Source organism: Carassius gibelio, chromosome A22 (assembly GCF_023724105.1).
Source record: "Carassius gibelio isolate Cgi1373 ecotype wild population from Czech Republic chromosome A22, carGib1.2-hapl.c, whole genome shotgun sequence".
Classification (NCBI taxonomy): domain Eukaryota; kingdom Metazoa; phylum Chordata; class Actinopteri; order Cypriniformes; family Cyprinidae; genus Carassius; species Carassius gibelio.
The window spans coordinates 17,612,132-17,637,189 of NC_068392.1; the positions used below are offsets into that span (position 1 = coordinate 17,612,132).

A 25,058-nucleotide genomic window follows, 5' to 3' on the forward strand; every position below is an offset into this window, starting at 1 on the left:
TTGGTATTGGAACAGTTATGTACCAAAAATGAATTCATGCCATAATTTTTTCCTTTAATTTTTAAATAAAATAAAATAAACTTTAATTGAAAGTAGTTGAATTTGTACAATATCCTTGGGGGGGGGGGGGGGGGGTAGTATGTTTTTTTTTTTTTTTTTTGTCTGTTTGTTTTTGTTTTTACACATAAAACCTGCATGAATATTTTAACGTAGCATTTGCATTTTAATAGCACAGTCCAACAGGACTACGCCAGCTATTTTAATCAACATCTGTAGAAAGTATTTAGCTCATTAAGATACAAAAGTATCTCCTCTTGGCATAATTCTTTCTAAACATCTTTCTGTTTTTTTTTTCCAATTCAATGGCTGTATAACGATGTGTGTTTGACTGCCCTCAGTCTAATTACAAAAAAAGATAATGATAATGTCAGTCTACTTTACAGCTTACAACCAAAATGACTTTTTCCTTCTACTCTTTCTTGTACTGTTGCTTTCAAAAATGACTACCCTCTAGATATTTCACAGTGTGCAGTTCTCACACACAAACAGACACACGTGGATTCAAGATGTCATTTGCAATGAATGTCTCTTTCGTACCTGAACATCAATAGTGCTGCCAGTTAGGAGGCCAATTAGAGATGTCCGATGATTGGTGCACAACAAATCAGAGATCCACAGAAAAAAAAAATCCTTCCTCCCTCTCTGTCTACAAAATGCGTCATACTGGCATTGGTTTGGGGTCAGGAAAAATAAATGAAACACAGGCGAGGTGGAGAGGATGGAGTTTTTACATAGTAAATCATACAAAACATATTACTTTTAGGTCCATCCCTAAACATAACTTGAATAACAAAGACAAATAAAAGGAATAGTTCACCCATCATTTACTCACCCCATGTAGTTCAAAACTGTATGAGTTTATTTCATCTGTTGAACACAAAAGAAGATATTTTGAGCGTGGGCAATGAAGAACTAGCCATACACTCTAAAAAACGCTGGGTTGTTTTTTCAACCCAACTGCTGGGTTGAGGCCGTTGGATAGGACTTTGGGATGTTTTAACCCAAGTTTGGGTTGAAAATAACTTTCTTTTTTAACCCAGCGGGGTTGGTTTAGGACGCGGACGTGAAGGAGAGCACGCACGTCACGTCAAAATCGTACGTCTCCAGTGCGAGCAGCCGCCATTTTCTCAGTGTGATAGAAGCGAGAAGCGATTGAAAGATAATGGTAAGTAACGTTAAATATTCAAAATGTAAAGTTATCTTTTATTGTTTACCCGGTTGTATGAAAGGCGGAAGGTTTTATGAAAGGCGGAAACAAAGGAGCTTAACGTTATATATATATATAAAAAAGAAAAACGGACCCGGTTTTCGCCTCGGACACGGAGGTCTTAACTGCCTCATGTAACGTTACTGAACGGAGGATGTACTTTTAATGTATTTTGTAATGTCTAATGTCTGTGAATGTATTTTGTCATATTTACATAAGATTTTACATTATCTGTTCTCTTTGAGGCGTTAACAGACGGTTATGGTCACGGTTACGCTCATGTGAATTTGTCTTTTTTTTTTCGCGGTTAAACTGAATGTATGTTTGTCTCCTAAAGGAAACGGCATTGTGTAGTAAAGACTAGCATAATTATTTTGAGGCTGTTGAAGTGGTAACTGTTAAAAGTATGTTTTACATGTAATATTTTAGATTTGTCCAGCTCCTGTCTTCATTGTCCTCGCGCTGAGAGTTAAAGACACAGAAGCTGTTTGTGTGAGGAGTCACAGACCTGTGTGAGGATGAGGAGGAGGTGTTCTTCAGAAGAGAGGGACAGACGGTTTAAGGAGAGTAAACTTCAGAATAACATCAAGTTATCTTTATTTTTACTAAGACTAAAATAATGTGTGTTTTTTTTAGATGTTGAAATCCAGAGACAAGATAACTTCATTCTTTTGAGACTGATGTGAGTTAAATTATTATTAAATTAATGTTTCTGTTGTGTCCCGCCTGTTAACTTCACATTTTGATGCAAAAACAGTGTGATTTTATATATGTATGTATGTATATGTTAATATTTTATTGAAACCATTGATGTCCCTCTTTGCAGAACTCAAACTAACTGGAGTTAAGGACACACAAGTCTGCTTGTGTGAGGAGGTGGTTTTCTCAGCTTCTTCTGAAGAGAGGGAAAGATCGTTTAAGGCAAGTAAACTTCATAATTTCATGTTATCAGTTGTTGTTTTTTTACTAAGAGTAAAATAATGTTTGTTTTTTGTTTTTGTAGATGTTAAAAGCAAGAGACATGGGAGAGCATCATTCCTTTGAGATTTTATGTAAGTTATTTTTAGAAAATAAATTTTTCTGTTGTCTCCTGCCAGTTTACTTCACATTTTGATGCAACAACAGTGTGATTACGTGCTTATTTCATTAAGACCATTGATGTCTGTGTTTTTTATTGCAGAACTCAAACCAACTTTGGAGTTGTCTGATTTGGAGAGTCATTATTCTTGGTCTTCGCTCTTAGAGGTAAAGTTCACACAAAAAATCATTTACTTGCCCTCAAGTCATTCCAAACCTATAAGACTTTTGTCTGTCTTTACAACATAAATTAATATATTTTTAGTTTTCTCATAATATTTGTTAATCCATTTATAGTTTAGATAATCAGTATTTTCAAGCTTCATAAACATAGAGTTATTGTAGAAGTAAATTCTGATATTTATATATGAATACATCTTAAATTATATGATAGCAAACATGTATGTTCAAAATAAAATACTGGTCTCCCAGACCAGCAATGGAGGACACAAAAAGAGAATATTAAATATATTCATACGTTTTCCAAAAAATGAGCAGATTTTGTATGAGTCTGGAAAAACATGAGGAGAGTAAATTATGACCATTTTAATTATCTGGTGAACTAACGGTTTGAAGAGCAGCCCTCCACGTACATGAACATTTGTGAGGTATGTGAATGTCATGTCTGTTTTAATGTTTCAGTAAAGAAGCTTTCTGAAAGCAATATTTATTCAAACAATATCACCTGTCCTCACACTAGTGCTGCCATTATAGCATTCTGGAGCGCTGTGGTGGACTGAGACATTAAACAACCGCACAAAGTGTTGAAACTTTAAAACCGATTATTTACCTATCCTTACGGATGTGAATACACCTCTACCTGAAAATGGATAGTTTAATTAAATGTTTAATTTTTTCAAATGTGTTTCTCTTAGGCCACTGATGAAGAACAGGCGGTGACTGGGATGAATGCTGGTCAGAGAGGAGAAACTTTCCCCTAAACAGCAGTGGTTTTAAAGGAGGACGCTGCCCTGGATGATGTAGATGTCACATGCTGTGCTGATGGGGTTTCTTCATGATTACATCAGTTATGCTAAAGAGATCATGAAAATTGACTGTGATGCATGATCTGTATTCATGGACAATGAAACAAACTGTAAGTGTATAATTTGTTAAAAAAAAAAAAGTTAAATGCTTTTTTCTGTGTTGTTTAGTAGAAGAGTTTACACTCTGTCATTCATACACCTGCTCACATTCTTTCACACACACACACACACACACACATGCGTCTGTTAAATGTTATAATATCAAAGTTAATGTTGTGATTTATTTGTTTACTGTCATGCCAGAATAGTTGGAAAAAAACCTAACTAATTGTAAATTTATTGTATGTGTTTTCGTATATTTTTATACAATATATACAATTGAACAAAGTCCAATTTAATCTTAAGTTATATTCATCAAATGTTCAATGCTTTGTTTATGAACTCTGTAGCTGTTAATGCCATCCATTTCTGCATTTCTTCTAACATGTTACTTTTTGACTTTTCTCTTGTTTTTAATAAATATTTTCCTTTTGGTAATTATTATTTGTGTGTAAAAGTGATATTTAAAATGAACAACATTTGTAGGTTTAATGCCTAGCTCAATTTGGGTTCATTTTAACGTAGAAATGCATTGTTTCCCCACATGGCTGCACTCTGCGAGTTTATTTTCTGCCAGCAGGAGGCGCTAAGAGCGGGAGAGGTAGGTTTCTCCGGTAACGGCTGCAGAGCGGTGCTGAGCTCACAAACGCTGCCTTATCAAGCACATGCGAAATGATATCGAACATTTTCTAAATACAGTAGTTTTCCTTCTGAAATACAGTGATAAAAAACACCCGCTCTGTTTTTTTAAACCATGCAATATAGTCATTTTAAACTATAAAAAAGGCAACCCAGCAGGCTGGGTTAAATATGATAACCCAACCCGTCCCTTTTTGACCCAGCGCTGGGTTGTCAAAATAACCCAAATTGGGTTGTTTTCAACCCAGCAGTTTTTAGAGTGTAGACTTCCATACTATTTATTTTTCTGTACTATGGATGACATTGGCTACTATTAACTGCAATTATTTTTAAATATAGAATATGGAATATTTTCAGAAACATTAGGCGACATACATGATTTGTGTGGAAAAATATACCCATAAATATTTGTAGTTTACTATAATTGAAGTACATTTTTTAGATTACTTTTGGCAGTATTAAAGGAAAAATTTAACTGAAAATGAAGACTCGCTCTTAGGCCATTCAAGATGTAGATGAGTTTGTTTCTTCATCATATTTGGAGAAATGTAGCATTGCATCACTTGCTCACCAGTGGATCCTCTGCAGTGAATGGGTGCCATCAGAATGAGTCCAAACAGCTGATAAAAACATCACAATAATCCATTAGTAACCCACACAACTGCTGCCCATCAATTAATGTCTTAAGCGAAAAGCTGAATGTTTGTATGAAACAAATCCTAATGCATTTTAACTTGAAATAGTAATTTATTGATAAAATTAGTCCTCTTTCCATAATATAGCTTCCAGTATATAATATCTGCTCTGAATCAGGAGAGAAATATGCACAGATAAAACACTGTTTACAAGCCAAAACAGTACAAAATACAGTGGATAAACAAATATGTGGCTATATTTTGATTTGAGGAGACAACACTCTTTGGTGTTATTATGGATAGAAGACTCTTATTTTGGCCTATAATTAGTATAATACAGTTATTTTTTTTTTAATTATTACTATTAGTGTTATTATATATATATATATATATATATATATATATATATATATAATCTTTTTTTTATTATTATTATTTTTTAACTACTTATTAAAACATTTTTATATAAAGTTGATGTACAGTTTTAAAACACCATTCTGAATACGCAGCATACTCATTTATATACAATTTATTTAATAATAATAAAGAATTATAATAAAATAAAATTCAAACCATCTCAATTGGTCCTCTACTCTCTGTAAATTGGCATACATGCAGAGAGACCCATGGAGCTGCATAAGAACTCCGTCAATGTTATGCCCGCCTCGCATTCTTCATTTTCAGACTGCTAAATTTGTATTTGTATATTTGTAGTACTCTTTTGATAAATGTATATTCATAATACAGAGTTGCTTTGGCCATTCATTATAATGTCCATTTGAGGAACTGAGATTCAGCCAAGGATTTGATGCATCGTAGCAGGGAACAGAATTAACTCTGAATATAAATCTTAGTATATACATCTCTATTACAAATCATTCTGGTTTGTTTTCTTGGCCTGACATCACATACGAACATTTTTTTTAATTTAAGGAGAGACACTAGAGGCAAAACCATTGCTTTTCAGGCACTGGTTAATTTTGACTCCAGGTATCTGTGCTGGAAATGTATACAAATGTGTGCATATTCAATTAGATAATGCATCATTTGCATATTTAAACGTAGCAGAAAACTGTAAAAAAAAAAAAATTCTGAATCGACTGTATTTAGTCAAATACTCTTGGAGTTTGTGGCGAGTGGGGCGGGGCCGAGGGACGTGGGAACAAGGAGTGAGGCCGGCGGAATGATTGGGAAATCAGCGACACCTGCGCCCCGCCGGTCTCGAGTCCCACGTAGGAGATGGAAGGATATAAAACTGGAGCGACGATAGTCCCTCGGCCCCGCCCCACTCACCACATACCCCCATCGCCGCTCGCAGGCCGGGGGGGGGGGGTACCCTCGAGACTGCGCTCTACTCCCCCACCCTCCCTCCGGGGGGGACCGCTCACGGGGACCTGCGGGAACCTGGGGGTAGGACAGATGAGGCGAGAGAAAAGGAGATGGAAGGAGGAGCGACAGAGACGAGAGAGGGGAGAGAGAAAAAAATAAAAATTTCCGGTTCCCAGACGCACTGCTGCTCGGCCCTCCACCAGCTGGGTGATCTCCTCCGCGGTGCCCGGCGGTGGCACTGGACGGCCCTCGGCGGACGGCACGACACTCCTCCGCCGCCCGGTGGACGGTGATGGCTCCTCCGGTTTTGGGCAGCCGGCAGGAGTCCCCCGTTTCCTGGTCCTCCGGATTCCTTCACGGAGGCAACAGGCTCCGGCCCCCTGGCCGACTCCTCCGCTCCCTCACGGACGGCAGCCGACCCTCCATATCGTGGGCGGCCAGCAGCGAGCTCGCCCGTCCCCGGCAACTTGCTCCAGCCCACCGCCTCGAGCGTCCATGGCGGCACATACTTCGCCAGCTCGATGGTACCGTGGATTCACCACAGCGGCGAGGGATCTTCAGCAGCGCGTCCCTCCTTCTCCCGGGTTTCGGCACCACTGTAATAATAAAATCTCCATAGTCATCGGGAAGAAGATAAACAAATAAATAAACAAAACAGCGCATCAGCCCCTCACGGACAACTGATGCGCGCAAATAAAAAGCAAAACATAAAATATAGCCCAGGCCTGGTCCTCTCTCGTCCTTCACTATCGTCGCTCCAGTTTTATATCCTTCCATCTCCTACGTGGGACTCGAGGCCTCACTCCTTGTTCCAACGTCCCTCGGCCCCGCCACAGAGTTTAAATCAAGTGACCAATTGTGTGTGTGTGTGTATATATATATATATATACATATATATATATATATATATATATATATATATATATATATATATATATATATATATATATACACACACAATTTAAATATGTAAAATGTTAATAATTAATAATTAATAATAATCACACTGCTACGAGTGTATATCCAACAGTTCGATGGCACAAGTGTGTAAATACATAAGAAAAACAACAGAGTGTTTTTAAAAACCTATTTTGGGCAGAACTACTTCCTTCCGCCACAGATGCAAATCTCTGTTTGACAGTTCAACTGCTGAGTTCAAGACCCATTACTAATCTGAAAACGTCACTTTAGAACTACAACGTAGGAACATTGAGTTGCTTCATTGAAAACGTATTGTATTACTGTATTGAAAGCTCACTGTTTTATGTAAAGGACCATAGGAGAGAGACTGAGCGAGTGTGTTTACCTGCATCTGATACAGCATTCATTCTTCAGCTCAACCTCATATTCACAATAAAGCATTAGTTTGAAAGCCGTATCTTTGTTTTTCTCTCCTGATTTCTGATGGCAGTACTGCTAACTGCATTGGTTGGCTGCTTCTTTCAAACTGTTATTAAAAATAAAAAATAACTTATTTACCTAACCCCGTTTCAGTCTCTTTCAATATAAAAGTCTTTACGACGGACTCTCTCAGAAAACAGTCTCTTGTCAGCATCTAAAGCAGAATAATTTAACTAAAATCATCATCATGAACACACACCATTTCCCGAAATTAAATAATATAGTTAAATACTACTATTATTTATATAAAATATTTATTAAACAACAAAAATATCAGTCATCAGCTCTGATATATATCACTGGAGATTTTGCCATCATCAAAACTATTGGCTCTGAACAAATACTAGATTAATGAGGCCAAAGGCTACCTGTTAGATTTACCCAAAATGAATTATATCTCATGTTCAGCCAAGCTATTTCTTCTCTATTTGCTTCTCTGTTTCTGCCACGGGATGGAGAAAGATGTTAAGTGACCGAAGGGATGCCAACCCCTCTGAGGACCTCAGATGACACCAACCCTGAACAAACTTATAAAACTACCACATTTTCCTATAAGTTTGATAGCAACATATCGATCGCACTCCAGGACGCAATGTAAAAATGAAATTTTCTGTGAAACTGCTTTGCAACCGTTTGTATCATGAAAAGAGCTATACAAATAAATGTGAATTGAATTGAGTTAACGAGACATCAGAACAAGTGGCAATTTCCAGAAGAACTGGCCGAGGTGAGGCTGCTCTCGGTGGGTTCATGAGTGATGAATGGCAGCTGACGCCCTGGAGCTCACATCTCCCAAAATATCAAAGCTAATTTTCAAATAGACATTAGCTTAAATAACAAACCGTTGTTGAAATATGTGAGAAATACAGCAAGTGATACAAAACAGATCAGAGAGGTGACCAAGAGGCCAACAGCAAATCTGAAGCATCTGCAGGAATTTATGGCAAGGAGTGCACATTGTGTGCACAAATTCACAAATTCTCCACAAATGTGGCTTGTATGGAAGGGTTGCAAGAAAGGAAGCCACTCCCCAAGAAAGGCTACTTGCAGTCAGACTGAGCTTTGCCAAAATGCACCTCTAATATTCTGAGGCAGAAAAGGCTAAAATTAAATTATTTGGACTCAACACCATAAAGAAAGTTGTCAATGAGAAGAAGCTTTACCTTCCAACATGACTATGACCCAAAGCACACAGCAAAACTGAGCACACACTGATTGAAGGAGAAAAGGTGAAAGTCCTTGCGTGGTCTAGTCAGAGCCTAGACTTAAACCCCACTGAAAATCTGTAGAATGACTTGAAAACTGCAGTCCACAAACGCTCACCATCAAATTTAACTGACCTTGAGCAATTCTGCACAGAAAAGTGGGCAAATATTACAAAGTCAAGATGTGTAAAGTTAGTAGAGACAAATCCCAACTCACTAAAGGCTTTAATGAAACAAAACGTGGTTCAACAAAATATTAATGCAATGGGGTGAACCCTTTTCTTTCTTTCTTTTTTCTGATATGTTGGTGTCATATCTTTCCCTACAGTTAATACAGCTGGATAAAACAAAAACTGTGTCCGTCTTCATTCGATGCAACAAAATATGATTATTTTATTGGAGGGGTGATACTTTTCTATACACACTGTCTGTGGATTTTGACTGTTGCTACTCTTTTAATCCCCCCCTGAACTTGCTCATCACCACGAGGACAGAAAGGGTATCATGCCATTGTTCCTGCTGCACAGCATGGACTTCCCATAGCAGTTTCTCCTGCGGTGTGTGTATTACCCAAGAGCTGCAATCAGGCTTGGTTGAATCAAGCTTTCGATAAGCATCACCAGTGCGAGTGTAAAAGACGCGCCCCGATGTTATTCGATTCTTTAATAGACCAGCAAACCCTGTCATGCCACTGCTTGCGCTCATATGGGGATTGCCATCCGAGACTTAACCCGTGAGTGATTTGGTATTTGGTGACGTTGAGACGGTGAGACAGTTATCTGTGAATATCAGCCTCACATAAAAATCAATCAGAGTTTTGGAGAGTTTCATCCATCAAACACAGCATGATCAGACTTCTCATTAGCAGCATTATTGAACCATACTGCAATCCAAGTTTGTCAAATGTCAGCACCGTTTGAATAACGCACTATCAACGCTGCTTTGATCTACGATGTAATTTCATATAACACCGTGTATGAAAGAACGGTCCGCTATTGATGATAAAACAGAAAAGTCGGTTTCCCATGGCCAGTTATCAATGACATATTGGACTTGAACCCTAAAAAGGGCGTATGTGAAACCCAGTGAATAATATATGAGCTTGTTTATTCATGGGAACAGATTTGTAGAAAAGTAGCATTACATCTCTTGCTCACCAATGGATCCTCTGCAGTGAATGGGTGCCGTCAGAATAAGAGTCCAAACAGCAAATTGTCATTTTTGGAAAAACTTAATTAATAAATTAATAAATTGTGTTAATATAATAGTTATTTTGAAGGACACATTCACTAAGTGCACTAAAATTAGATTCATTTACACCAAATATGTAAAAATATACGGTTCCTGTTTGAAACGGGGGGTGTTTGTGGAAAACTTGAAAAGTGCTAATGCACTTGCTCCAGAGCTATTTTTTGGTAATACTGGATGGTGGGTGAATATAAGTCAGGTTTTAGCTTTAAAATAGCATGTGCTAAGTTTTTAGTTTAGTGAATTCTTCACCACTGGCTTTTAACTAATGCAAGTTTTATAGAGACCGTCGAAACAAGCCGGAGACGCACCAGAAGCCTGTGAGGCATGATGGAGACCCACAGAATCTCTTAACAGCCTTCTATGATGGAGTCATTGATCATCGTGAAAAATGAGGGGAAAAGGGAGTGAGATTTTTCATTTTTTCATGATGGATCAAGAGGTTATGGAGGCCGGGCAGACAGAAGAAAATATTACTGAACTATTTGAAAATGCCTCTGCGTATTTACGAAGATGTATGGCCGTGTGCCAGTCGTAAATTCGAGGGGACAGTCAATCTGTGAACAAACAAATACACTTTGGCTGAAGTGGCAGTTCAGAGTCCATTAACCACATGGTATTGACATGTTTACAGTCAGGCATAACAATTCTTTGCCACAGAGAGAATGCCTCATATTAGAGCTGTTAGTTTCATCTTTATAAACGTGGGATGTGCCGTTGCATTAACCTGTTACCTGACCCCCCATTATGGGACTCACAGCTGAAAGTGCTCTACCTAACTTATAATTGTAACAGTTTCCTATTTCAGAGTGTTATAAGCATAAGCATAAGCATTTTGATGTCTTTGGAAAGAAGACTCTTTGGGCTTTACTTTTCATCAACCAGATTTGATAATGCTCAAAAATATTAAAAGTTATAGACACTGAAGTGCCTTGATTTTTTTTTTTTTTTTACCACACTTAAATATATATATATTTTTATTTGATATAAAAATTCATGAAATCATTCCTGGAGCAATCTAGCAAAGTAATGGGTTGAAAGTAACATGTCTTATGAGTTTTTATTTCAAATCTGAGTAAGATATCATGAAAAATGAGACTCCTGCAAATATTTTTATGAGACTATGTCTACACCCCCCCCCCCCCATTATAAAAAAATATTTACCAACTGTATTGAAGATTTCTACAAACTATTTAGTCATTAAACATACCACTGCATAGTTTTTTTTTCTTCTTTTCTTTTTTATTTTCAATTATAAAACACTAGACAGAAACTTAGACATTATATAAGTGATTTATTTGAGCACTAAAAAAACAATAATAATATTTTCTCTCTCCTAGGAATGTCCCTAAAATTCCTCACTTTGTTGAGAATGTGGTCCATTTGTACAGTCCTTCTGAGTTTCAAAGCAATTTCAGAATTAGAGGGCATGAAGAGGTATGTAGGCGAAACAAGACATCATGTTAGGCTTATGCTATACCCCCCCCCCCCCCCCCCCACCCCACAATGAATATAATACATAGAATTTTCTTATATGATAACCAATTGTGTTCTCTTCCTAATGCAGGATTTTATAAATACACTTGGTCCTTTTTACATGAATAAACAGCAGACTAAGGTGTCACTGACAAACAGTATACTTGCCTCTCTATGGACTCCAACCAAGAGTCCAATAGAGGAGTGGCAGACAGTTTTAACATAACCAAATCTACAGTTTCAACACACCTGCATGATTTCTGTTCTCTTGTAATAACACATTTGTCACATTACATCTCCTGGCCCAGAGAACAAGCACTGCACATATCACAGTTTGAATTCGAAACAGCTGGATTTCCTAAAGCTGTCTGTGCAGTTGATGGATGCCACATTCCAATAGTAAAACCACACTGTGAGAATCATGTGGCCTATATCAATAGGAAACAGTTCTATTCTGTTATTCTTACAGGATTCTGTGACAGTCAGCGGCGGTTCTGTCATGTCAGTGTGGGTCACCCTGGTAGTTGGCATGATTCAAGGGCATTTCGTTTGTCAGAGGTAGGCCGACTTCTTGAGGAAGATCCACATTCGTTGGTTCCTGAGGGAATGCATAAAATTGGAGATTCTGCATACCCTCTCTCGCTTCAGCTTATGAAGCCATACAGAGACAATGGCCACTTGACTGTTAGGCAGATGCGTTTCAATAGGAAACTGAATTCTGCTCGTGTAGTTATTGAGCATGCAATTGGAATTTTTAAAAATCTAAATTCAGGAGAAGCAGATGTCTGTACATGAAAAAAAATTAATGAACATTTCTTCTGCAGTCACAGCCTGTTGCATTCTTCATAACATCTGCCTGAAATCCAATGACCAAATTGACGAGGATCCGCAGGCAGATGTTATGGAGGATGACCCATACCCACCAGAAGGCCACATTTACAATGATGCATCACATCATAGAGATGCAATCTGTGGCCGCCTGTGAACATCACATGTACTTGTTATAGATTCAACAATTCTCTTCATAAGAACTTATCTTAAGAAGCTTTTTGATTTGACTTTTGTGAGCTGGTGGATGGGATTGTACAGGATGATTTTAAGCACTTACTATCAAATGATTGACATATATTCCGCTAGTCAACCACTGTCCCCTGTCTAGGAAGGAATGTTCTGTGTTATCTCTATAATAATGATTTGATAAGCAATAAAATTATGATACACATGGGAATGGATTATACATTTAAAATGTATTTTTTTAATAGATCGATTATCATTTCCTGGGTTTTACTGATTTTTTTTTTTTTTTTTTTTTTTTGGTTGTTCAATGATTTCTCCAAGGCAGGTAAGAGTTTTTTTTTTCAAACATCCTTCTCCGCATCTCTTTAAACCTTCTTCTGTGCTCCAAGTCAGGGTGCACTAGTGACTCTAGAGCAGCTGTTCTCCTCTCTGAATGCGCTTCATAAACTTCACAGAATGTGGATGTTGTTTGTCTCCTTCTGTGCATTTCTTTGGAGGGCATAGCAGTGGAGGAACCTGGTTGTCCTTCTGGGAGAGTCTGTTCTTGGGAGCCTGTGGCCTGTGCAATTGAGGACTTGGTCTGGGATGAGGTAGTGTTGAGTGTTGAGTCGAGCAGATTGTGCCTGATGGTGCACCCGACTCCAGATTTCCCAAATAAGTCTTCCATTTCCTTTGAGAAAACATGTAAAACAATGTAAATAGAGATGGTTTAAAATTTATTTTTTATGTAAACCCAGTGATTTGCAGTAATTTCAATATAAAAAGCACACCAACCTTGTAATACTCCCATGTAACTTTTCCCTATCCTGTTGACCGACACCAGTAAGTAGTGATCATGTTGCAAAGTTTTTTGCGCAATTTTTTTCATTGCTGATGTTGTAACCTTTTTCTTTGAAGGCTTGCTCTAGCTTTTTGTGAAATGCTATTTTATTTCTATAGTAGAAATGTAGATACATTTGTGTGAGGTGAAGCAGCAGCGTGGTCTTGTGTGTGAATTCTATGAAAACAGCAGTTTAAAATTGTGAGAGATAAACTTTATACAAATTGGATATTAGTTAACTTTATAAAAATTAGAAACAGGGCATACCTTGTTGGGTTTCTTGACATTTTGACTGCATGGAAGGGGATCGAAGATTGTGTGTTTGTGTGAGATTTATTTTCCTTGTTTCAACAGGGCACTCGACAAGGGATACTGGATGATCAATAACTGGAGGGGGACACTGAGAAAGAGATGCTGGACGTGGAGGGGGAAGATGAGACGGAGTAGTAACAGGAGGGGGACACTGAGAAAGAGATGCTGGATGTGGAAGGGGAAGTTGAGACAGTAGTAACAGGAGGGGGACACTGAGAAAGAGATGCTGGACGTGGAGGGGGAAGTTGAGACAGAGTAGTAACAGGAGGGGGACACTGAGAAAGAGTTGCTGGACATTGAGGGGTAAGCTGAGACGGAGTAGTAACAGGAGGGGGACACTGAGAAAGAGATGCTGGACGTGGAGGGGGAAGATGAGACGGAGTAGTAACAGGAGGGGGACACTGAGAAAGAGTTGATGGACGTGGAGGGGTAAGCTGAGACGGAGTAGTAACAGGAGGGGGACACTGAGAAAGAGTTGCTGGATGTGGAGGGGGAAGATGAGACGGAGTGGTAACAGGAGGGGAAACTTAGAATGAGTTGCTGGACGTGGAGTGGTAAGCTGAGACGGAGTAGTAACAGGAGGGGGGCAATGAGAAAGAGTTGTTGGACGTGGAGGGGGAAGATGAGACGGAGTAGTAACAAGAGGGGGACACTTAGAATGAGTTGCTGGACGTGGAGGGGTAAGCTGAGACGGAGAAGTAACAGGAGGGGTGCACTAAGAAAGAGTTGTTGGACGCGGAGGGGTAAGCTGAGAAAGATTAGTAACAGGAAGGGGACACTGAGAAAGAGATGCTGGACATGGAGGGGGAAGTTGAGACAGAGTAGTAACAGGAGGGGGGCACTGAGAAAGAGATGCTGGACGTGGAGGGGGAAGATGAGACGGAGTAGTAACAGGAGGGGGACACTTAGAATGAGTTGCTGGACGTGGAGGGGTAAGCTGAGACGGAGTAGTAACAGGAGGGGGACACTGAGAAAGAGTTGTTGGACGTGGAGGGGGAAGTTGAGACAGAGTAGTAACAGGAAGGGGACACTGAGAAAGAGTTGCTGGACGTTGAGGGGTAAGCTGAGACGGAGTAGTAACAGGAGGGGGACACTGAGAAAGAGTTGCTGGATGTGGAAGGGGAAGATGAGACGGAGTAGTAACGGGGGGGGGACACTTAGAATGAGTTGCTGGACGTGGAGGGGTAAGCTGAGATGGAGTAGTAACAGGAGGGGGGCACTGAGAAAGAGTTGCTGGATGTGGAGGGGGAAGATGAGACGGAGTAGTAACAGGAGGGGGACACTTAGAATGAGTTGCTGGACGTGGAGGGGGAAGATGAGACCGAGTAGTAACAGGAGGGGGGCACTTAGAATGAGTTGCTGGACGTGGAGGGGGGAGATGAGACCGAGTAGTAACAGGAGGGGGGCACTTAGAATGAGTTGCTGGACGTGGAGGGGCAGAGATGTATAAAGTACTAGAGAACCATACTTGAGTAAAAGTACAAGTGCTCTATCAAAAAAGTGACTTGAGTAGAAGTAGAAGTGCTCTTTAAGCACCACACTTAAGTAGAAGTACTAAAGTATTCAACATTTTTTGTACTTAAGTATTGCAAGTAGTCTATTTTACAATTTACTAATCAAGTACTGAAAGTAAAAGTAGAAGTATTGTGTTATGTAACTATTAAAGAAAGTAGTCAAAAGTTTGAACATATTGTTTTTACTATTTCAAATGATTAACCTAAAGGACAACCACAATTCCTTTGACTGTAACTTCTTGTAAACAAAAAACGGTTACTAGGGTTAGTTAGCCCAATTTGCAAAATGATGTCATTAATAACTTACCCTCATGTTGTTTCAAACCCGTAAGACATCAGAGGGTCATTTAGAATTTTTTGAAGCATCGAAAATACATTTTGGTCCAAAAATAGCAAAAACTACGACTTTATTCAGCATTGTCTTCTCTTCCGTGTCTGTTGTAAGACAGTTAAAAACAAAGCAGTTTGTGATATCTGGTTCGCGAACGAATCATTCGATGTAACCGGATCTTTTTGAAACAGTCCACCAAATCGAACTGAATCGTTTTAAACAGTTTGCGTCTCCAATGCGCATTAATCCACAGATGAATTAAGCTGTTAACTTGTTTAATGTGTCTGACACTCCTTCTGAGTTAAAACAAACCAATATCCTGGAGTAATTCATTGACTCAAACAGTACACTGACTGAACTGATGTGAAGAGAGAACTGAAGATGAACACCGAGCCGAGCCAGATAATGACTCGTTCACGAGTCAAGAACTGTTTCTGTCAGATGCGTCCGATTCGTGAACCGAGGAGCTGATGATACTGCGCATGTGTGATTTAGTGTGAAGCAAACCGACACACAGAGCGTCTGGAACCGAACTGATTCTTTTGGTGATTGATTCTGAACTGATTCTGTGTTAATGTTATGAGCCCATGTGCAGTCAACGCCAATGACGCCATTGCATCGAGCGCAAAAGAATCGGTGAACTGTTTTCTTCAACTGGTTTATTGAATCGAACTGTCAGAAAGAACTAACGTTACTGGTCATCCGAAAACCGATGCAACCGGTTCTTGACTCGTGAACGAGTCATTATCTGGCTCGGCTCTGTGTTCATCTCTCTCTTCACAGCAGTTCAGTCAGCACGCGCAGTCTCACTTGATTCGCTCAATGATGTGCCAGCTTCATCAAACCTGCCATCTACAGTTCTGGCAGTGGTTTGTAATGGAATGATTCGTAACATTATTATAATTGTAACGAGTAACGATGCAGCACATAAAAAAAAAATATCGGAGTAAAAGTTTTAAACTCAGCGAAAATATGTACCGAAGTAAAAGTGGAAGTAGGAGAAAAAAATAATACTCTACTAAAGTACAGATACCGCATTTTAGTACTTAAGTACAGTAGTGAAGTAGTTCTACTTCGTTATTATACATCTCTGTGGAGGGGTAAGCTGAGATGGAGTAGTAACAGGAGGGGGGCACTGAGAAAGAGTTGTTGGACGTGGAGGGGTAGGCTGAGAAAGAGTAGTAACAGGAGGGGGACACTGAGAAAGAGTTTCTGGACGTGGAGGGGGAAGTTGAGACAGAGTAGTAACAGGAAGGGGACACTGAGAAAGAGATGCTGGACATGGAGGGGGAAGTTGAGACAGAGTAGTAACAGGAGGGGGACACTGAGAAAGAGTTTCTGGACGTGGAGGGGGAAGTTGAGACAGAGTAGTAACAGGAAGGGGACACTGAGAAAGAGATGCTGGACATGGAGGGGGAAGTTGAGACAGAGTAGTAACAGGAGGGGGACACTGAGAAAGTGTTGCTGGACGTGGAGGGGGAAGTTGAGACAGAGTAATAATAGGAGGGGGACAATGAGACAGAAATGCTGGACAGTGGGTAATATTTTCTAAAGAGAACAAAATAATAATAAATCACCATGATCATTTTAAATGTTATTATGGTTAAAAGAAAAATGCCTTATCTTGTTTCTGTACTGCAGATCACACTTGTTGCATTATATATGCAGTATATTTTGTCTATAAAAAACGACTTTCAATCAATAAAAATAAAATTCATTATTTTTACATCATCAAGAAACCAATATTTTTTTTACCATTCTTTATTCTCTCAGCTATTTCGTTGCTTACTGTTAACATTTGATTGCTCCCTGAGTCTGATAGTGTTAGTAACATATTTTCCAACTTGCTACAATTGTTAACTTTGTGGATGCCTTTTATAATCAAAGCCATAATGAGAAATGATGAGCAAACAGATGCTGCATTAAATTTACATTGTTATCCCTAATTATGGGTTAAACATTTAAGAGTGGGACATGGCACAGCTGATTAACTTAATGATGTCTCTCCTACTTAAGGGATAGTTTACCCAAAAAAAAAAAAAAAAAAAAGAAAAAAAAAAAAAAGAAAATTATATATATATATATATATATATATATATATATATATATATATATATATATATATATATATATATATATTTGGGTAAACTATTCCTTTTTTACATTAAAAATATTCCATATAAATATATTATACAATTGTGTGTCACCTTAATGTAAGTTTGGATGTCATGTTTAATGACCAATAAAAGTTAGTACAGCTAATTCGTATTCAAAAATTATATAAAACAAAAACACATTCTATATTAAGAAATTAGCATGCATGTGTGGGTCTTGTTTACTGCACTCCTGGAATAAGACATACCTAGATACAGATCTCAGATAAAAACACAATCATGAGGCCATATTGTAAAACCGTCACATTAGATATGCATGTTTGATTGACTAATTTATTTAATGGATTAATGTTGTACAAAAATGTTTTTCCCCCATACGTCACCATGACATCAGAGCAAGGCAGACCGCAGTCGGACACATGCATCTCGCGATGATCACCGGTGATCGATTCTGCACAGATTTTGCTAATCTCAAACAAACCTTTTGATAGCCGTGATCATGCAGTAATAGCGAGCTGATTTGGGCTGATTTGCACTCAAACAGTTGGAAATTACGCAGATACATTCACAATCAACATAAAACACACTCTCACATATATAAAAACTGTTGAAAATAAAACAAAGAAAAAGGCGATCGATATAAGCTCTGCCTCCATCAGCTGACAGGTTCGTCAGAGCGCGTCACGAGCCCTCACGAGAGAGTGCCAGAATTCAAATATACTATCTATTCACTTTTTTTGTGGTGGATCGCCTCATTCTGTGTGTGACACTGTACGCTGCAAAACCATGCCGTGTTTTTACTTACAAGATGCAGTTTCTGAACGTGAGTCATTCCATAACGGACGCAAGCAGTTCTGTCGCTGAAGAATGGAAACGTAAACAAAGGAATTATGATCCATATTACAACGTTATTGCTTTGTTGGACTAAACATGCTCCATGAGATGTCATTCAGTGGACCCTAACCTTTCTAATTAAACCAGGATTTACAGCTTTTGAATGTGTTTATGACTCGTTATTATGACGAATCTGGTATGTACAGCATTTCCATTGTTCATGTTTTTATGTGTAATGCTTACACAAATGCAGCAAATTCAGTCTTTATAAGCTTTCCATTGAAAAACAGCGATCTGTCGTCAATGCTTGAGGCTTAGATCTTTATAATGATACATAGTTTGTCAAAATTAAATTTCATCTATTCATAAACACTGACACCTGTGAGTTGAGGGGCGTTGAGGACGCCCGCGTCGGGGTGCTGGCTAACAGGTTTTTAATAATGAAGAAGAATCCTTTAAAAGATTGCAGTGCCAAGCATCAAGCATTTGCATTTACATACTTATATGAATTATTTTTCTGACCATAGAAGTAGGCCAAAAAAATTCAAGGAATTTAAGTGTTGTTTAATAATCTATTACATCTGGGTTTTGGCCTTCCTAACCAGACTAAAATAAAACGCACACACACACACTCACAGGAATGAGAGAAAGTATCGAACCATTGAATTTCTCCATCTCTTATTACACGCTTCAGAGCTGCAGCACAAACCCACCAAACTCCCTTGAAAAAAAAAAGCCCTCGAAAAAGAATGGTCAATCAAGTGTGTGTCCGAGGAAAGACAAGGTGACTAACACTGAGATGGGAACAGAGTCCTTTTGTGGAAGACGGGACGTATCTCTGTAGCCGAGGGCTGAGATTGGCACTGCTATTGTCACTGGAGATTTAACTCAACTGACTAAAACTGCTTTTATCCCAGCCCACTAAATTCATTTTTAGGGTTAAGAACGCAACGTCTCTAATGTGGGTCTTACGTAAGATGAAAGTTCAAAACTCACAGAGAGCGTGATCACTCAGCTACCATTACACAGCTCAGTGGTTTTACTTTCAGACCCAGATTTTACTCCCAACAAGTGTCTGTGGAACACAAAAATAAATGTGGAATAACCACTGCATTGGAAATGAGTCTTCCTACATTTCTGCATTTCCGACGCATCCATGCCATTTTAGCTTGCTTCCACAAGTCTTTGAGCTATTTTGAAGAGTGCTTTAATTTGTATATCACTTGTACATGAGCACACAATATTGCAAATTTTGGACATAACGCTGTAACGAGTGCGCTACTGAGCAAGTTTACTATTAGTGAGCGGATGGAATTGCATGAGGGAGAATTTTTTTTACAATGTGTTCAAGTTAGTCATGCAAATTCGCTGTGTTGTCCAAAAAAAGAGGTTTTTTTTAATTGACTTCTGTGACCAAAGACACAATTAACAATAAACTTTTTTTTGTGCCTGATAAACTTCACCAATATTTGCCAAAAAGATACAAATGCAACCTTAAACCATGCAAGTTTCACAACGGGTGAAATTTGCAGAACCATCTTAACCAGTTGTCAAATCCGCATAGGGAAACATCTCACGCTTATGCAAAATTCCAGATTATGTGGATTGAATTGTTTGCCAGAAAGTCACTCGTGTAATTTGATCTTTTTTATGTCAACTTAAAAGAATGCTTTATGATAACAGAACAAGATTAAAACATTACAAGGTCCATAGTTATCATCCAAAGTGGTTGGCTTACAGTATTTTACTCTCAAGTACTCTAACTAAAAACAACCGGTTTCAGATGAGAAAGAAAAGTATCTGCCAAAAGCAACACGGCGCACACAGGTGGCCGAAATGCCCAGTAGGCAATTGGCCAATGGAGCGTTATCGAAGCAAGTCCACTTTCTCCAATAAGATTTCCTGTCTTGAAGATACAGTCGAGATATTTCCATTCTCAAGATTAATTCTGTGTGAAGAAAAAAAAACTTTTTTTTAGAATGCAGATTGAGATAATGATTCTAAAAAAGTGTCAATTTCGAGCTTGACAGCACCGTCTCCATTCACTTTCATTATAAGGAAAAGATTGGCCAGGACTTCAAAATTAACAGATTTTTTTTAAAGCTTGTGGCATGTTAATGGGATGTTAAAAAAATTGTCTCGGGATGATTTTAAAATTGTCGGCCGATTTTACAAACCTGAGAGACCCCACACGGCGATAAAAAATCACGGGTCTAACAGTAATGACATTAAATAATTTAAAGCAACCCATTATCTCATGTGTCTCAACAAAGACTTAAACTGTGCTCAGAGGCTACACTGGATCTTCTAAAGTATGAAAGAACAAGATCTGACCCAGACCGAACTCATTTCCTTTTGCATTCTTCACTCTAAACAGAGCTGCAGACATACAGACAAGCGTTCATTGCTGAGGCCTGAGGATGGGATTCAGCCATGCGTCAGAGATGAATAAGTGGTCTGAGAGAGAAATCCGCTCGTGTTTGCTCTAAGTGGATCTAATGAGGTGTGTGCCTTGAAATGCTCTTCCACTGCACTGGCTCAGTGATGCGGTGCATGGAGAGAAAAAATAACAAGCATGCAAAGTACCACGTACCATGGTAAACAAAAGCTTATTGAATAAAGTAGTTGTAAATTAATAACTAAAAATTAACTCGAAATTTGTCATTGAGTTCAGATTTGTAATCAGTGTATAAAAGTACATTATGTACATTTGCTTTGAAGTTATATGAAATAAATCTCAATCCTATTTCTGATCTTAGTTACAGCGAGCTGTAGGCTACTGCTACTCTTTAATCAAAATCAGATCACTTAAATCACCGCTCCCGGTAAGAAACAACCAATCAGAGCTGCGGTCCGTAACTTTTTTTTGTGTTCAAAGTATACAAAATGTATATAATAAGCGAGTACACCATGAATCTATTTTCCAAACCGTGTCTTTAGCTTGTCCTGAATCACTAGGGTGCACCTATAATAAGTGTTTATATTCGGACTATTTTAGATTGCTTCGGGGATACCGCGGCGGAGTAACCCAGTACCTTTGTGATTCTTCATAGACATAAACAGAGAGAAGTAGTTCCGGCTACAATGTTCTTCCGCAAGACGCAAGCAGTTCTGTTTATTAACCGCTAGAGCGTCAAAAGTTATTGACTGCAGCTTTAATCATCAGTAGGGGTCTAAAAATTTCATCCGTTGGTACTAAGGACATAGCACTATCTGATCACTTCTGTATTTTCTTTGATATTTTGATCTCTGTTACCACTGAATCTAGACCTGTCTCTGTCAGAGGGAGATGCATAAATGAGAACACAAGTGTACTATTTATGGAGGCTATATCTTTAACACCAAGCGTTTCTGCAGACTCTGTTGATATTCTCCTTGATTCCTTCAACTCAAAAGTTAAGAATGTTATTGATGATATTGCTCCAGTAATAGTCAGTAAGAAAACAAACAGGCAGAAATCAGTTTGGAGAAGATCAACAGCAGTTCAGACTATGAAAAGACAATGCAGAAAAGCCGAGCGGATGTGGCGGCAGACGAAACTTGAGATTCATTTTTTTTTTCAAAAGTGTGCCTAATTGTTAAGAAGCAGATCTCTTAGAAGTGGTGAATGCCTCACTTCTTTCTGGGACATTTCCAAACTCCCTGAAAACTGCAGTTGTTAAGCCCCTCCTGAAAAAGACCAATCTTGATGACACCATTTTGAGCAATTATAGACCAATATCTAATCTTCCTTTTATAGGCAAAATTATAGAACAGGTAGTTTTTAGTCAGCTGAACAAATACTTTAACTGAAATGAATAACTGGACAATTTTCCATCTGGTTTCCGACCTCATCACAGCACACACGTCTGCAAAGATTGCTTCATCTGGAAATCATCTGCTGTTTACAAACATCTGATAGACGTCTTTAAAAGGATAGTTCACCCAAAAATTAAAATTCTGTCATTAATTACTCACCCTCATGTCGTTTCAAACCCGTAAGACCTTTGTTCATCTTCTGAACAAAAATTCATATATATATATATATATATATATATATATATATATTTTTTTTTTTTATGAAATCTGAGAGCTTTCTGACCCTCCTTAGACAGCAAGGTTCCTACCACATTCAAGGCCCAGAAAGGTATGGTTCAACCGTAAATTTTATGAAGCTATGATCATTTTTGGGAGCAATAAATAAATAAATAACAACTTTATTCAACAATTATTTTCTCTCGAATTACTATCTACCGCCATTATCAAGAGTAACCCAATGCACGTTCGTGCTTTTCTCTGCACATAAACAAAGTGCAGCTTTACTACAGCTTTACTATGATTCTGTGCCTTAACCGTGGTTGGACCCTAGCTGTCTATTAGACATTTAATGGTATGAAAATTTCTTATCACGATTAAAGTGACATAAAATTAGCATGGTTTTGTTAAAATATGCTGGAAATGTTAAAAAACAACTTACAAAAATTATGTTTTTTTTATTTAAAATCCACAAATTATATATACAGTATTGTTCAAAATAATAGCAGTACAATGTGACTAACCAGAATAATCAAGGTTTTTCGTATATTTTTTTATTGCTACGTGGCAAACAAGTTACCAGTAGGTTCAGTAGATTCTCAGAAAACAAACAAGACCCAGCATTCATGATATGCACGCTCTTAAGGCTGTGCAATTGGGCAAATAGTTGAATTAGTTGAAAGGGGTGTGTTCAAAAAAATAGCAGTGTGGCATTCAATCACTGAGGTCATCAATTTTGTGAAGAAACAGGTGTGAATCAGGTGGCCCCTATTTAAGGATGAAGCCAACACTTGTTGAACATGCATTTGAAAGCTGAGGAAAATGGGTCGTTCAAGACATTGTTCAGAAGAACAGCGTACTTTGATTAAAAAGTTGATTAGAGAGGGGAAAACCTATAAAGAGGTGCAAAAAATGATAGGCTGTTCAGCTAAAATGATCTCCAATGCCTTAAAATGGAGAGCAAAACCAGAGAGACGTGGAAGAAAACGGAAGACAACCATCAAAATGGATAGAAGAATAACCAGAATGGCAAAGGCTCAGCCAATGATCACCTCCAGGATGATCAAAGACAGTCTGGAGTTACCTGTAAGTACTGTGACAGTTAGAAGACGTCTGTGTGAAGCTAATCTATTTTCAAGAATCCCCCGCAAAGTCCCTCTGTTAAAAAAAAGGCATGTGCAGAAGAGGTTACAATTTGCCAAAGAACACATCAACTGGCCTAAAGAGAAATGGAGGAACATTTTGTGGACTGATGAGAGTAAAATTGTTCTTTTTGGGTCCAAGGGCCACAGGCAGTTTGTGAGACGACCCCCAAACTCTGAATTCAAGCCACAGTACACAGTGAAGACAGTGAAGCATGGAGGTGCAAGCATCATGATATGGGCATGTTTCTCCTACTATGGTGTTGGGCCTATTTATCGCATACCAGGGATCATGGATCAGTTTGCATATGTTAAAATACTTGAAGAGGTCATGTTGCCCTATGCTGAAGAGGACATGCCCTTGAAATGGTTGTTTCAACAAGACAATGACCCAAAACACACTAGTAAACGGGCAAAGTCTTGGTTCCAAACCAACAAAATTAATGTTATGGAGTGGCCAGCCCAATCTCCAGACCTTAATCCAATTGAGAACTTGTGGGGTGATATCAAAAATGCTGTTTCTGAAGCAAAACCAAGAAATGTGAATGAATTGTGGAATGTTGTTAAAGAATCATGGAGTGGAATAACAGCTGAGAGGTGCCACAAGTTGGTTGACTCCATGCCACACAGATGTCAAGCAGTTTTAAAAAACTGTGGTCATACAACTAAATATTAGTTTAGTGATTCACAGGATTGCTAAATCCCAGAAAAAAAAAAATGTTTGTACAAAATAGTTTTGAGTTTGTACAGTCAAAGGTAGACACTGCTATTTTTTTGAACACACCCCTTTCAACTAATTGCCCAATTGCACAGCCTTAAGAGCGTGCATATCATGAATGCTGGGTCTTGTTTGTTTTCTGACAATCTACTGAACCTACTGGTAACTTGTTTGCCACGTAGCAATAAAAAATATACTAAAAACCTTGATTATTCTGGTTAGTCACATTGTACTGCTATTATTTTGAACAATACTGTATATATATATATATATATATATATATATATATAACAATAACATTACTAATAATGGCCAGATTTTAAATGACAACATAACTGACAAGTCTATCTAATAGCAGATGATGGACCAGCTGAATTAGCGCTGATTCCCATACCCTCCTTGAAATAAAGCAGCACTGTGATTAAGAACAATCCTTTATTGGTATTACACAGAGCGAAGATGGAAACAAAATGCCATAGAATCTTTTCTGATGACAGTCAGAACCTTCAGAATTACATTCATATAATTAATTTAATTTGTGTAATCGTTTGTATAATTCCATTGGCACCCCTTTAAAACCTCCCAGCTTTCTGTGGGTTTACACACAAAACAGAACTACTCTGTGTGCTGTGATTCTTAAAACTGTGCTTTATGCTGGACAGCATTTATTCAAGTTGTTCAAATTGCAGTAATCAAATATGGTTTAACTGATAATACAAATATGAAACCGTAATACTAACCATGAGGATTCATCATATTTTTTGTTTTGTTTTGTTTTGTTTTTATCATCAAACTGGTAAGCGTTCCTTCCCTACAGTCTGTGGAGGGTCAGAAAGCTCTTGGATTTCATTAAAAATATCTTAATTTGTGTTCCGAAGAA

General features: G+C 38.3%; 1 long non-coding RNA gene across 1 annotated transcript; it reads left to right on the top strand.

Moving 5' to 3' along the window:
• Positions 1-2,264: 2,264 nt before the first annotated feature.
• Positions 2,265-3,866, top strand: LOC127942646 (uncharacterized). Its single transcript, XR_008149364.1, has 3 exons — positions 2,265-2,319; positions 2,448-2,512; positions 3,220-3,866. It is a non-coding gene; the product is annotated as an uncharacterized LOC127942646 (long non-coding RNA).
• The last annotated feature ends 21,192 nt before the right edge of the window (positions 3,867-25,058 follow it).